Below are 13,003 nucleotides of genomic sequence, written 5' to 3'. Positions count from 1 at the left end.
AAAATTGGGATCATAATCTTAAGGTTGTGGATTCAAATCTCAAATCTCAAATCTCACTTGGTGCATCATTTGGACATACATCTATGTTTCCATGGAGTGTTCGTGTTAGTTTGGTCTCTTCTCCACTCCCAAATTTGGTAGGTTCTCCTTGGTAAGTTATTAAGGAATGTCATAGTGTGAAGAAGCTTTGTTGTTCACTGGTCTTGAAAGCTATTCTATTTGTATGTAATGAAAGTTTGAACATGGTTGTTGCTCACACTTTTAACTAGTGTTTGGAGAGGAGGTGCTTGCCCTTGAGGGTCTTTGGGTATGTGTACTATCTTAGGGAAAATTACTAGTGATCTAAATAGACTCAAAGAGGATGATTTAGGTTACTTATGGTTCTTAAATGAGCTTCTTGAACAAAGTACATCTTAAATGAGCTTCATGTACAAATTAAATCTTACAATCTTTTAGGGAAGATTAGGCACAAAGTCTTGTTAGCAATTTAAATGAGCACATGCTTTGAAATTGGTGCTCTATTGCCGCTGTAGATATGCGCATTGAGATTGATACTTCCATCTCTTCTCTTAATGTTTATATAATGTATATTAGCTTTGTGGTGTCACTAGGTTAATTTCCTATACATCATGGTTATTCAAACTCTTAGCATGATGTCATTATTCTAATAGTGAGCAGGTATCGTGGTAGGTTTTGTAGCCTTTATAGCAATGTAGCATTTGTATTTAGGTTTCCTTTGCTCAAAATACTCTTGGTTGTGTTGCATTTTGAGGAGATTTTGGTGGAAGGTAAATACCTTGTTATAGCTATCTTGGTTATGTAAGAGGGGGATCTGTGTACTCAAGGATGTTGGTTCAAAATAGTAATTTTAAATAAGGCAATGTGTGAGAGGGTCTTAGTGTAGTTGCGTTATACTTTTCTTCCGACCTTACTAAGCAATAAAACATGTCTCCATCAAGACCGCATACATACCCATGCATCATAGCACAAGTACTCCATGATCATGGTTTGTATGTCACATTGGAAATGTGAAACATTGTTAAAAAGCATATATTGAACAACCACAATTGTGATATTCACATATTTGGTTTGTAGTAAAGCTTTTTGATTGATAAATAAAAAAAATCTGTGAAACCAAAAAACCTAAATTGTACATTCTAATGTGAAGCAACAACTTTAGTTGGTGCCCATGTAACTAAAGGACAACGAAGAGACCAAAGCTTCAATGAGCAAAGACTACAGGACAACCACTACCAAGAGAGCAAAGCTTTGATTAGCAAAGACTCAACTAAACCAAGGTAGGTGGATTCTAAGAAGCCTATATGGGCACTAAGAACAAAATTGTACGCTTCTTCAAACCTAATACATCTTGTTGATGAAGATTTAGTTATATAATATGTTACATTTTCAAAACTATGGAGGAGCTAGCAAATGGAATAGGAAACCAACCTTTGTATGAAACCATGGTCAATGCAATAAGTGATTGGCTAACATGGGAGGAGCATTAGCACCATCATCAAAAAGCACATAGAAACAACAAACTAAAACTAATCCCTTCTTGTTACTATAGTCAACATGAATGTAATGAGGAGATTAGTCACGTTAGGGCTAAGATTGAAATTAGGAGTCCTTGCAAAAGAAAATGGCATGCTTAAAAGCTAGAAGTAGCTTAGAAAGGCAACCATAACATGACAAATGTGGAGAGTCATAGAGCCAAGACAACAATGGAATATGATCTGACTTGCATCGGCTAGACTTAAGCTAAGTTAATGGTCCATAATAGGATCCTTGTAGAGAGGAACTACATATTGTGAGTCACTTATCCAATCCGAATGTGCTAGAGTTATCATTACATACTTAACATTATTTACATTAATATATAAGATGGAGCTAGATAATAACAAACCCACACAATGAAATTGAAAACCTTTAGAATTCCAAAGGAATATTATGTTTCGCGGATCTGTGAAGGCCAAGTAGAACATGCAACTCGGTCAGGTTGTGTGGATCTTTGAAGGCCAAATAGGAAAAAAAAGCACACAAATGAGGGATGATCTACACGTAAGAGAAAAGACCAACATGTAAGAGGTAGAAATGATCAAATCAAGGCAATACAATTTTACCGAAAGGCTACTTCGAAAAACACCAGAATTATTTTTGGCATTAAAAATATAATCAACTTCATTTGTAGTGCTCTTTTGTTCGAAGTAGTTGCAATCTCTTGCTCCAACAGGGCTCTTTGCATAGAGAAAGAATTTGACATCAATTACGTATGAGTTCCATTTCATGTATAATCCCTCTCATTTCCATAACACATGAAGATTTTTGCTCATTCATGCATTAGAGGCATCAAACTAGGTCTCTCTGCACCTCTATTTATAGATGTAAAAATGACAAAGTAATGAATTTGATGTGAGCAACAGATTTTATTATTTTTTCATGGTGGTTGACCTTATAGAAGACGTTACTCAAATATGTCCTGCATACCCCTATATAAGACGTATGCCTACGTCCTACAACGCATTTCAGATGCATGGAGGTTAACAAAACATGCTTAAGTTTCATGTAAGTGGGCTGCCGAGAGCTGCATCGCACTGGGTTATAAGGCCCTGCTCAGGTACACCTGCAGCCTAGCCATGCCCTCGCTTGCCTTGATGCCTGCATGGCCGCATGTTCACCACATCGTTGTCATCCACAGCGCCCACCCGATGCGTCAGATGTCCTGCACCGCCGAGCATGCATAAGAGAGCAGCAGGCCTGACGGGTGTATTCGCAGGGTCTCCTTGATCACGGCTTCCAAATATGGAAGCGTGACCAAGTCCAGCTCTGTGATAGATATGCCACCACCTCCAGCCACGTACTCAATCTCTTGCTGCATGTGGGATGGACCTCCTCCGGGTGCAATACCAGCCTATCCATTCCATGAGGATGGCCTCATGGCCATTGTGTCTGTGCCGCAAAAGATCATTTCCTATAGTGATGGTGGAAGCTAGCATCCTTGTGAGACACGAAATAGCACTTATCGCTCAAGTAGGACGGCTATCAACGTGAAGATGAGCGCACCGTACTAATACAGTATGATAGGGCCCCATGATGCTACCAATCCAAGGCATTGCAAGCATGCACTTTGCATCACGCAGCTTCTTCGACTCAGTAAATATACGAGACGTTAAAATTACAAGGAAGTATTGTCTTGTTGGTTGGCCTGACAACTTCTTTCAGAAGATCGGGTGTTCGATTCTTATTTCGAATGGGCAATTTTTAAACAGTGGTAGAATTTACTGAAAATAAAATTTCAATCACCGACAGATCTCTCTAGTCGCATGGGTCCCTCGAAACTCATGCATGTAAGGCGGCGGAGATGGGATCCATGCGTATATGTATCCGTAGCCGTTCTAGTTGGGTTCACCAGGTTGAGACGAGAGAAGCACATATCTCAACTTGGTGAACCCAACTAGAACCTTCCAATCTCCAACAAGTCCACATTTTCTCCTCATCATCCTTATTGCAATTGTGAGGGTAAGGGGTGTGCATCTAGGAGAGAGATAAATAGTGGGCTGAGGCAAAGAATGCAGAGAGAGAGAGAGAGAGAGAGAGAGAGAGAAGCTCCCACGGTAGCTTGATACAAGACTTGACGAGAGAGTATTGTTATCAAGCTACTTCTAAAACGCCATGCACATGATCAATTGGAGTTGTTCTTATGATCAACGAAGATGGATTGCAGGGTTCAATTAGAAAGTGTTTGTTGTGTGCACATATGTACTAGCTCCACTGTTATGTGTTGCTAATTTGCATGGTAGAGATTAGCGTAGGAAAGAGATCTATGCAATAAAGTGACACGTGTCCAAGTGTTTACCAGTTACCATAATGGTCTAGAATTAGACCCTCATCATGGTTTTCTCTTCCATTGAAGTTAACCTTTGATCCAAAAATATTCCATTACCACATCAAAAAGGGTGAACAATGGTTGCTCCCCTTTCAACCATAGTTGGTAATGTGGACTAGTTGCGAACATAAGCATTAGCTATCCTAGAGCATCAGCTAAGCAACTATCACTCGTACAAAGAAATGAGGGAATTTTACTTACACACACACACACACACACACACACACACACACACACACACACACACACACACACACTTTAATCAGTGGCCTTGAAAATGTCTTGCAGTATATGCCTTCTCATTTTGTATGAGTTACTTTTTAAAAAATCTTTTCATGGGATAGTCCTTTTTTTGAAATATAAACTAGCCTATTGGGACTAGTAGAAAGACTAACTTATATGTTCAATACATTTGGGTACCTTATAGCTAGTTTGCAAATGAAAGCTTTTCTTAGAAAGTAGCTCAAATTAGTCCTTATTTTGAAACATAAACTAGCCTATTGGGACTAGTAGAAAGACTAGCTTATATGTTCAATACATTTGAGTACCTTAGCTAGTTTGCAAAATGAAAGCTTTTCTTAGAAAGTAGCTCAAACACAATGAAATGCATATGTACTAAGCTGTTGTCATGAAAATTGAAGTCCGTGGTATGAAAGCGGAGGGAAACTCGTATCCTAATGAGCTCAATAGAATGCATATAGGACATGTTGAGATGGGAATTCCAAGATGGTTTAGTCACTATAGTGACTTAACCATGGGTGCAATGACAAGTGTTTAACATGACTAGAAGAGGATGAAGTGATAAGCCGATTTGGAACTTGGGCAAGTGGAGGTTTGCATGTGACTTGAGTTAGGTGTGAAAGAGGGACTTTAATGAGTATCTTTGGGTAAATGGAGGCTTGCATGTGGCTTGAGTTAGGTGTGAAAGAGGGACTTTAATAATTATCTTTGGGAGCCTTTGGAAGAGCTGAAGGAAATCATATATTGGGAGAGGTTATTGATGTGGAAAATCTGGAGCAATAAAATACAAGGATAGGGGATGCATGATTAGGAGAAGAAGGGGGGAGCTTATGGCTCTTGAATATTAAAGCTTCTTACCAACATCTTAGGGTTGAATCTCATTCACATATTTATACATGATATTTGGCCTCAAGAGAGGAGCTTTAGGACTATTATGAAGGGTTTCTAGATAGCCAAGAATAGGGCACGAGTGTTGTGTCTATTCATCTTCAATCTTCATGATAGGGAATTCCTTCCTTTATCACTTAAAAACATGGCTAAATGTTCTCTATCCTTCAAGGATGAGTTTTAGCTATCACAGGAGGGATTTCAAGCTTCTTCGAATTGTAAATAATAGGTCTAACAACAAAAAGAATAGGGCCACTTGCTATTCAAAGAGTTTTTGAGCTCTGACAATGATTCCAAGGTCGTCTCTTGGGTGCATATCACTCCCTAGCATTGGGGAGTGCTTTATCCTTGCTTGTGACCAATTTTTGGGAGAATTTAGAGCAAAATATAAGTCATTATTTGCTGCTGTAACAAATAGTAAATTTAGGGCTAAAGTAGTATTTTGGTGTCCATATAAGGATTTGATAGGATTCAATGCTCCCTATTGCTTGGTTTTGTGCCCGGATAGTAGGAGCTTATGCAATTGTTCCATCATAAGGATTTGTAGTGTTACTTGTAGTGCATGCATTAATCTTGACCTATTGTACAAGATATCAATCGAAAAGCTATGATTTGGCTTCAATTGGTATGTTTGGGCTCTAGTAATTCATGAATTGCCTTTTTTTGAATTCTTTCTCTTCTTGCTCTTTGTATCCATTTTGTCCTAAACCCATGTGGTAAGACTTTGAAACCTACATGCTCTGACATTGGTGAATTGAATGTGAAGGTCATTGGAAGGATTGCAGACATGGGGAATTCTCGTTTTTCTGTAAGAACCAGTTATGATGTGAGATAAGTGTAACAATAATAAAGATGGCAAGAGGACTCTGATAAGATTGATATTGTAGCCATAAATGCTTTGCAAGCAGTTGAGCATGAATTGAAGCAGTCTAATGGTCATAATGTATTAGCTTATTTGTGAGAGTATGCAATAAAAATTGATTTTTTTGGGACTCCATAGTTTGCATGGAGCTAGTACTTTGCTTGTCTTGCCATGCACGCACTAAAATATTAACTTGTAGCTTTGTATAGGAACGATTTGTATCAGACTAAATTTATAATAGCTCTAAGAGAAGAGTTTTCTCTTGAAGACACTGGTTGGTCACATGTAGGACATTTCTAGGAGAAGAAATGGATGTTATTGACTAGTAAGCTTTAGAGGGCCACAAAATTGAATCGTTTTTGAAAATTGCATATTTAGCCTTATAGGAAAAAGTGGGGGACCGTTTCGAAGATGAGATAATAGAAACATGGCTGAAAATTGAGTGTTTGCATGTAACAAAACCTATGGATATGATTGTTAAAAAGAAAATAAGGAGATTGAGATTGGATATAGGGGCTATGCTTGCCGCTCTAGTAATGCACTAGAAATTGCAATTAAGGCATCTATTTCTATGGTTGTTTCTCTAGTTATATTTGCTATTCCAACTATAAAATAGGAGGCTTTGGATGAGATAGTAAAGGGAATGCATGTTCTTTAGCTTAAGTTTACGAAATTGGATGAGAAGATTGAAGAAATAGGTCACAAAGTAGCCCCAAAAACCTACTTGAGAGGGGTTTATACGTAGGTGTATATGGCGTGATAGCCTTGAACATGAGAGGTGGGAATACACGTCTTAATCATGATGCACAAGCTAGAAATCAGATCTTTTGGAAGGATGGTAAGATCCATTCAAGATAGACAAGTTTACCTCTTAAATCAAACTTTTGTAGCCATAGATGCTATCACATATGGTTTACAAATTGAGGAATCTCTTGGTCCTCATGTCACATGCATGGTTGACAAAGTCTCAACTGTGGTCACATGCTTTGGATTGTGTAGAAAAGGGAAAGACTTCTAACATTGAATTGTCATATGCTGATCAAAATATCTAGAGTATGACATGTTAGGATGCTCCAGTTGACCCTTTTATAGCCTATGCCTACTTGATAGAAGTGTAGAATATTAATATAGTTTTGGAGGAAAAGAGGAGAAGAGACGATGAGAGAGGATGACAGGGAGTAAAGTAGAACATCATAAGGATGTTGAAAGAGCCACTTGGAGACACATAATGGAAGATGTAGTGTAGGAAAAGAAGCAATAAGGAAAGAAGAAAGGCAACTAGCATGGGTATAAATTGTAGTCTGATATAGAGATTTCCACAGATATTAAAAAAGTTCTTAAGGAGTGTATCCTTAATAGCAGGGTTGAGTTTATGCTTGGTGAGGTACTAAGAATTACCAAGCACAAATTTCATGCTGAAATTATAGATATTATTAAGAGGAAAATGCAGTTTGTGGGAGAGACCACTTTGGCATTAATATGGGTCTGCAAGGAATTTAGTTAGAGTCTATTGATGAATTCGGTGCTGTTTTAAAGTAAGTTCAAGATGAAAATGGGTTGCTTGAGGATTGAAAGGTTGCTATATTGTTTGAAAATGTTATTGTGAATAACACTACTCAAAGAGATTTTGTGTAGCTATAGTTTCATGAGAATGAGGAATTCGGCAATGAATTGAAAACATCCAACAAGATTAGCATAAGGTTGATGTAATGAAAATTGTCCACTATGCTGCAAAAACTGAGAGTTTTTGGTGTAGAGCTCACAAGACAAGGAGTAATAACACGTTGTGTAGAACCCAAACCAAACTTCTGAATAATATCTTCAATGAACTTTGTTTGATACAATAATTTTGGGAACCATTTTTGAAGTGAAAAAGTGGCCAAGAGGTGTAAAAGACCAATTTTTCATGGAAAATGAAATGGTTGCGGATTGATGAGCTAGAGTTTTTCTATATAGATTTCAATGCCAGGAATGCAATACAAGTCTTGGTTCATTAATCGGAGGTCGTTTGACCCTCCATTTAATGAGTACAAGGTTTGGTGTTCTAAAGCAGTTATGTGATCTGGAAGCCAGATTAAAGAGCGTGACACCACGAAGCCACTTGTCCAATCCCTTCGCGAATCTGAGCTCGTTTACCCCTCCAAATAGGCCGAAACCACTTCATTTACAATGTGAACACTAAAAATCAAACGTGTTATTTTAATGTTTAAGAGGTTAATGACTTGCTAAAGGGCTTTAAGCCCAAATTTCACATGACATGGGGGGCGCCATTTTTTGGACGCCCCAAAATTTTATAAAAAAATCGATGATTATACTTGTTGGCATCGGGGGATGAGGTAAGAAGGGGCTGAGATGCTAATTTTCCATGCCTACAATTGCTTCAAACGGATCAGAAAATGACTAAGTAAATGGAACATTCAATTTCTAGTATTTCTCTCTCCTCTCTCCTCTCCTCTTGATGTGTGTTTCCATGGATCAATTTATGAGAAAGAAGGTGAGTTGAGTTGAGAGATATGGATCATAGGATGATGCTAGAGCATGAAGGAGTGTAGATCGAGGTTTGGAGAAGCGTTAGTGGCTATTGGGAAAGCGTGAAGAGCCTTCCAATCATGAGACACTTGAAATAAAGTGAGATTCTATGAGTAAGTTGTAAATTTAATCGTTTTATGATAAGTTCTATTTGTAAATGGTTATGCTTGGTTGTCAAAGATGTGATCTATCAAAAATGTTAAGGAAATAAAAAAAAAAGCAGTCATCTAATTATTTCTCTATAAACACATAAAACCCGCAATATTGCGATTTAAAGAAAAATCATGAGTTTTTGGGGTTCTGTTGTGTATATGGTGTAAATATGTAATATGAAATGTGATATAAAAAGAATTATTAACAAGCCTAATCAATCCAAATTAATAAATAAAAAAATATTGATATGTATCGATAAATAACTAAAAAATAGAGAAAAAAATTAGGTTTTTTAATCCAAGAAGAAAAATACATTAAAAATACTCTCTAAACCTACCACTAAATGCACAACCTTAAAGCAGTAGGGAGAAGGGGGTGTTAGGGATGATAATAGGATGAATTTTGATTTCTTTCTGATGCATGGTATATAGGACACATGGTTTTAAAAATTAAGAGGGTCCAGTAGTAGCATGAGTATGCTCGGTGCTTGCTGGCCTTATGCAATACAACGATTACATTTAGAGTAAAGGCATGAAAAGAAATGGTTTTACACCTTCACAATGCTGGTTGTTGATGGAAAAAATATTTGAGCACTATGAATCATACACAATTGCATTGCATGCAACATATGGTATCATCATGGATGCACAATATTGTCTTCGTGAACAATGACCCACATTGAGGAGATGAGGTATCCTAAGCTGTAGGGTTAGTGGTTCCTTTCCTTTGGGGAGTGTGCACTAAGGAATATATTACATCTTTTGGATCGATTCATTAAAAGAGTGGAGTATATATCGTATGTATTCTATGTATGAGCGACACATCTTGGGGACAATCCTCGAGCTGTAGGAGAGCTGTAGTGGGGCAATGCAATTAGTTGATGGGCACTTCCTTTATATGTGCTTACGCAGTGTATCACATTGGTATGTGTAGAGACTCCCTCTAAGGAGTGTGGGAAGGGTTATCCATTGGATTACAATCCATACAAGTGTGAAGTTCTACATTAGAGGTTAGTATAGTATACCCCTTACACTCTCCTGACTCTAGTATCGAATCCAAGATGAAGGACACTTGATGATGCTTTTAACATGAGTTTGAAAGAACAAGCTCCAGTATGGTATCACAGCCTAGAGGTTGAAACCATAACTATGATTGATTTATTTTTTGCAGCCTTTGCTACGTGTTCTTAATGTAACATGTCAAGAACCTCACGAGAATGTTTGAGGCTATGCTAAGAAATTGAAGGAAGTATTTTACAGAATTACATTCCCATTCTAGCTGCTACTTAGTCGCAATACTTTTTGGATGGGCTGGACTTTAATATTTAGGTGCAGTTGAGTAGTGTTGCTCTTGTTGACATTGATATGGCTATTACACGAGCAAAGGAGGTAGAGTCGCGGTTACAAGCTGCCTATACCTCTAGGGAAAACTAGAATCCAAGCCTAGGTGTTGGAAATACGTTAGCATTGACAAATGGAGGTCAAAGGACGCCCATGAGTGCTACTAATGGGAGAGGAAACATGATTTAGAATGTGCCAATGTTTCCAACTCCTCCTAATGTGACCATGCCTATGGCTAGTCAGATGGCTCCACCAAGTGTTGGAGGCCAAATAATAAATCCTAATGTTGTTCCAGGGAATAAGCAACCGATTTCCAATCAAGAGGTTAGGCCAATGGGATGACAGGTAGACAATCACGACTATGAGTCAAGTACCTCGAATGTCCTTGGCGAAGTTAAGGATATGATGAAGTACTATACTGACATGATCACCGAAAAATACAGGAAAATAGATGTTAATGTCAATTTTCTTAAGAAGCAGTAGAATTTGATAGGGAGTCGATGCCCTGAAGAGGGTGCCCCCTCAAGATTCAGCTATAAGTGGTGTGGTGGCCAACATCCCTAGGAATTGTCCAAATGTTAAATGTAACATATGTACAAAGTCTGGTCACTTAGCTAGTACTTGTTGGAGCAAGATTAGCTCTCTCCAGCAAGGAAATAAATAGCCAAGAACCATTGAGTACGAGGAAATAATCTCCACCAAGATGAGGAACCGAAATAAATACTGCAAAGAGGAAAGGATATTGTAGAGGAGCTGCCTAGTGGTAGTGGAGTGAGCCTTATTGAAGTTGTACATGTTAACGGCACTGAAGCTTCGAATTTATGGGTCATTATACAAGAAGTTAAAATGGTAAAGATGGTGATAACAACAAGTTAAAAGCTGTTGAGGAAAACCCTAAGCAAGATGATAAGGGGACACATGTCCTTAATCCTGACATGGAAGGCAAACCTAAAAAAACTACTGATAGTAAAATTGACCCCCAGAAGAATAAGGAATTGCCAAAGAAGAAGGAAAAAGCCAAAAAAGAGGCACCGAAGCCTGTTCAAAGACCAAAGATGTAATTGAGTTGGACCTTGATATGTTGAATGATTCATGGCCAATTAAATTAAGGTCCATGCTTAGTTTGGAAGAAAGGAAGAACTATGCATCCTTGATTTAGGAATTTCGCAACATCTTTGCTTGGATTTATGATGAGTTGAGAGGTATTCCTCCTAGCATAGCTGTTTATACCATTCCCCTAAAGGAAGATAGCCTTCTTGTGTGTCAAAAAGTAAGGTGTATACCTTTTGAACTAAGAGACATGCTATTTGAGGAATTGAAGAAACTATGGAAAGCTGGCCTTATATTTTTTGTTCAACACACAGAGTGGTGTTTACTAGTCGTTATCAAAAGAAGAAGAATAATAAGCAAATTTAACTTTGTGTAGATTTTAGAGAGCTTAACAAGAAGATGGCTAAGGATTACTATCTATTACCATTCATTGATCATATTTTAGATCAATTAGCGGGCAGTGAAATCTATTCATTTATGGATTGATTTGCTATAAACAACCAAATGGCTATTGCGGAGGAAGATAAGTTGAAAATGATGTTTATAACTATCTTTTGGTACCTTTGCGTATCATGTGATGGCCTTTGGGTTATGTAATGTGCCAGGGTCTGTTGAGAAATAGACAAATGATGTATGCTCCAAGAGGAGCTGTCTTGAATCCCATATGCACAGTGAGGAGAGTGGAACAACTCAAAGCCTATAAAGCATTGTACTTGACTATGAAATGAACACAATATCATGATGCTTTGTACTTTCAGTTAAGTGTCTGTCATTGCCAATTCTACACAAGATTGTGTTTATGAGTCCAAGCTAATCTATCTTGGAACCTAATTCACTTGTGTAATAGTTTATCTCTACTTGTCCATGTCATTATGAACTTGGTCTTCATCTTTGATCCACCATAGCTTGTGTCATGTCCTAGATCCGCATCATTTAACATGGTATCAGAGCCCAGTTGGGCATGGCACAGCTCATACTCTGAATCTCTAGTCTCCCTTCACCTCTGGTGATCTCTAACCATCTCACATTCAGCTCACATCTCCAGTTTCAACTTCAAATCTCAGTTGGACCTTGTGGCAGCCATAGCCAGACTGCACCTACCCACCTTGGAGCACTTGGATCTCTCTCTACGGGCCATATCTTCAAGTGAATCCTTTTGGAAGTATGTTCCCTTGCTCCAGGCGCTTCAGCCTATCACATCCGACAGCAACATTAGTATCCACAGCAGGCAGCATTGCGCGATTTCCAAAAACGGCGCAGTCTGAAACTGCGTGACGGTTCGTACAGCTGCACGCACAACACGCAGCGCAATCAACGCAGCAACCATAGGGCTTTTGTAGCCCATGACATAAGCTTCATGGCCATGTAAAAATTTCTGAAAATGATCAACTCTAGCTCTAGATATCTGGAAAAAACCAGGCCTGGGTCAAAACCCTAATCCAGGAAGCCATAGCCATCAAGGTGCAAGCTCTTTTTTCCTTCAATTTCTCATTCCTTTCAACTGAGGGCACACACTGCCACTCTTATCTGAGTTTGAACTCAGTTCCCAGCAAGATTAACACTTCAAATCAACAAGCACCGACATTCAATACTAAGCTCAAGAATAGTATCTATTGATACTCAACTAGTGTTAGTTGACACTAACCTCCTTGTGACACTTCACAAATCCCCCTTGCTGGTCTTTTCTCAGTTAATTGGAGCTGCTCAATATGGCAGAACTTGAGCAAATAGCAAAATTCAATGGAGAAGGCTTCCATGCGTGGAAGGAAAAGACCATGTATCACCTAATGCGAAAAGACTTGTGGGACCTATTTGAAGATGATGTAGATAACAAGAAGGAAGATGATGAAGATGGGTTCGTTGAAGAAGAACAGTTCAAATCCAAAGAATGGAAGAAGATGAATAATAAAGCACTAGGCATCATTGCCTGGGGACTAAGTGATGACGTGTTACATCATATATCTGGCATTAGAAATGCTAGAACCGCCTAGGAGGAACTTGATAAAATGTTTGGTACTCAAGCAAAGAATTCAAAGGTAAAACTTCTCATGTAGT

Source organism: Lygodium microphyllum, chromosome 18 (assembly GCF_053477565.2).
Source record: "Lygodium microphyllum isolate KBCC chromosome 18, Lygodium_microphyllum_v1.1.10, whole genome shotgun sequence".
NCBI classification, from domain to species: Eukaryota; Viridiplantae; Streptophyta; class Polypodiopsida; order Schizaeales; family Lygodiaceae; genus Lygodium; species Lygodium microphyllum.
Note: the sequence above shows the minus strand (reverse complement) of the source record.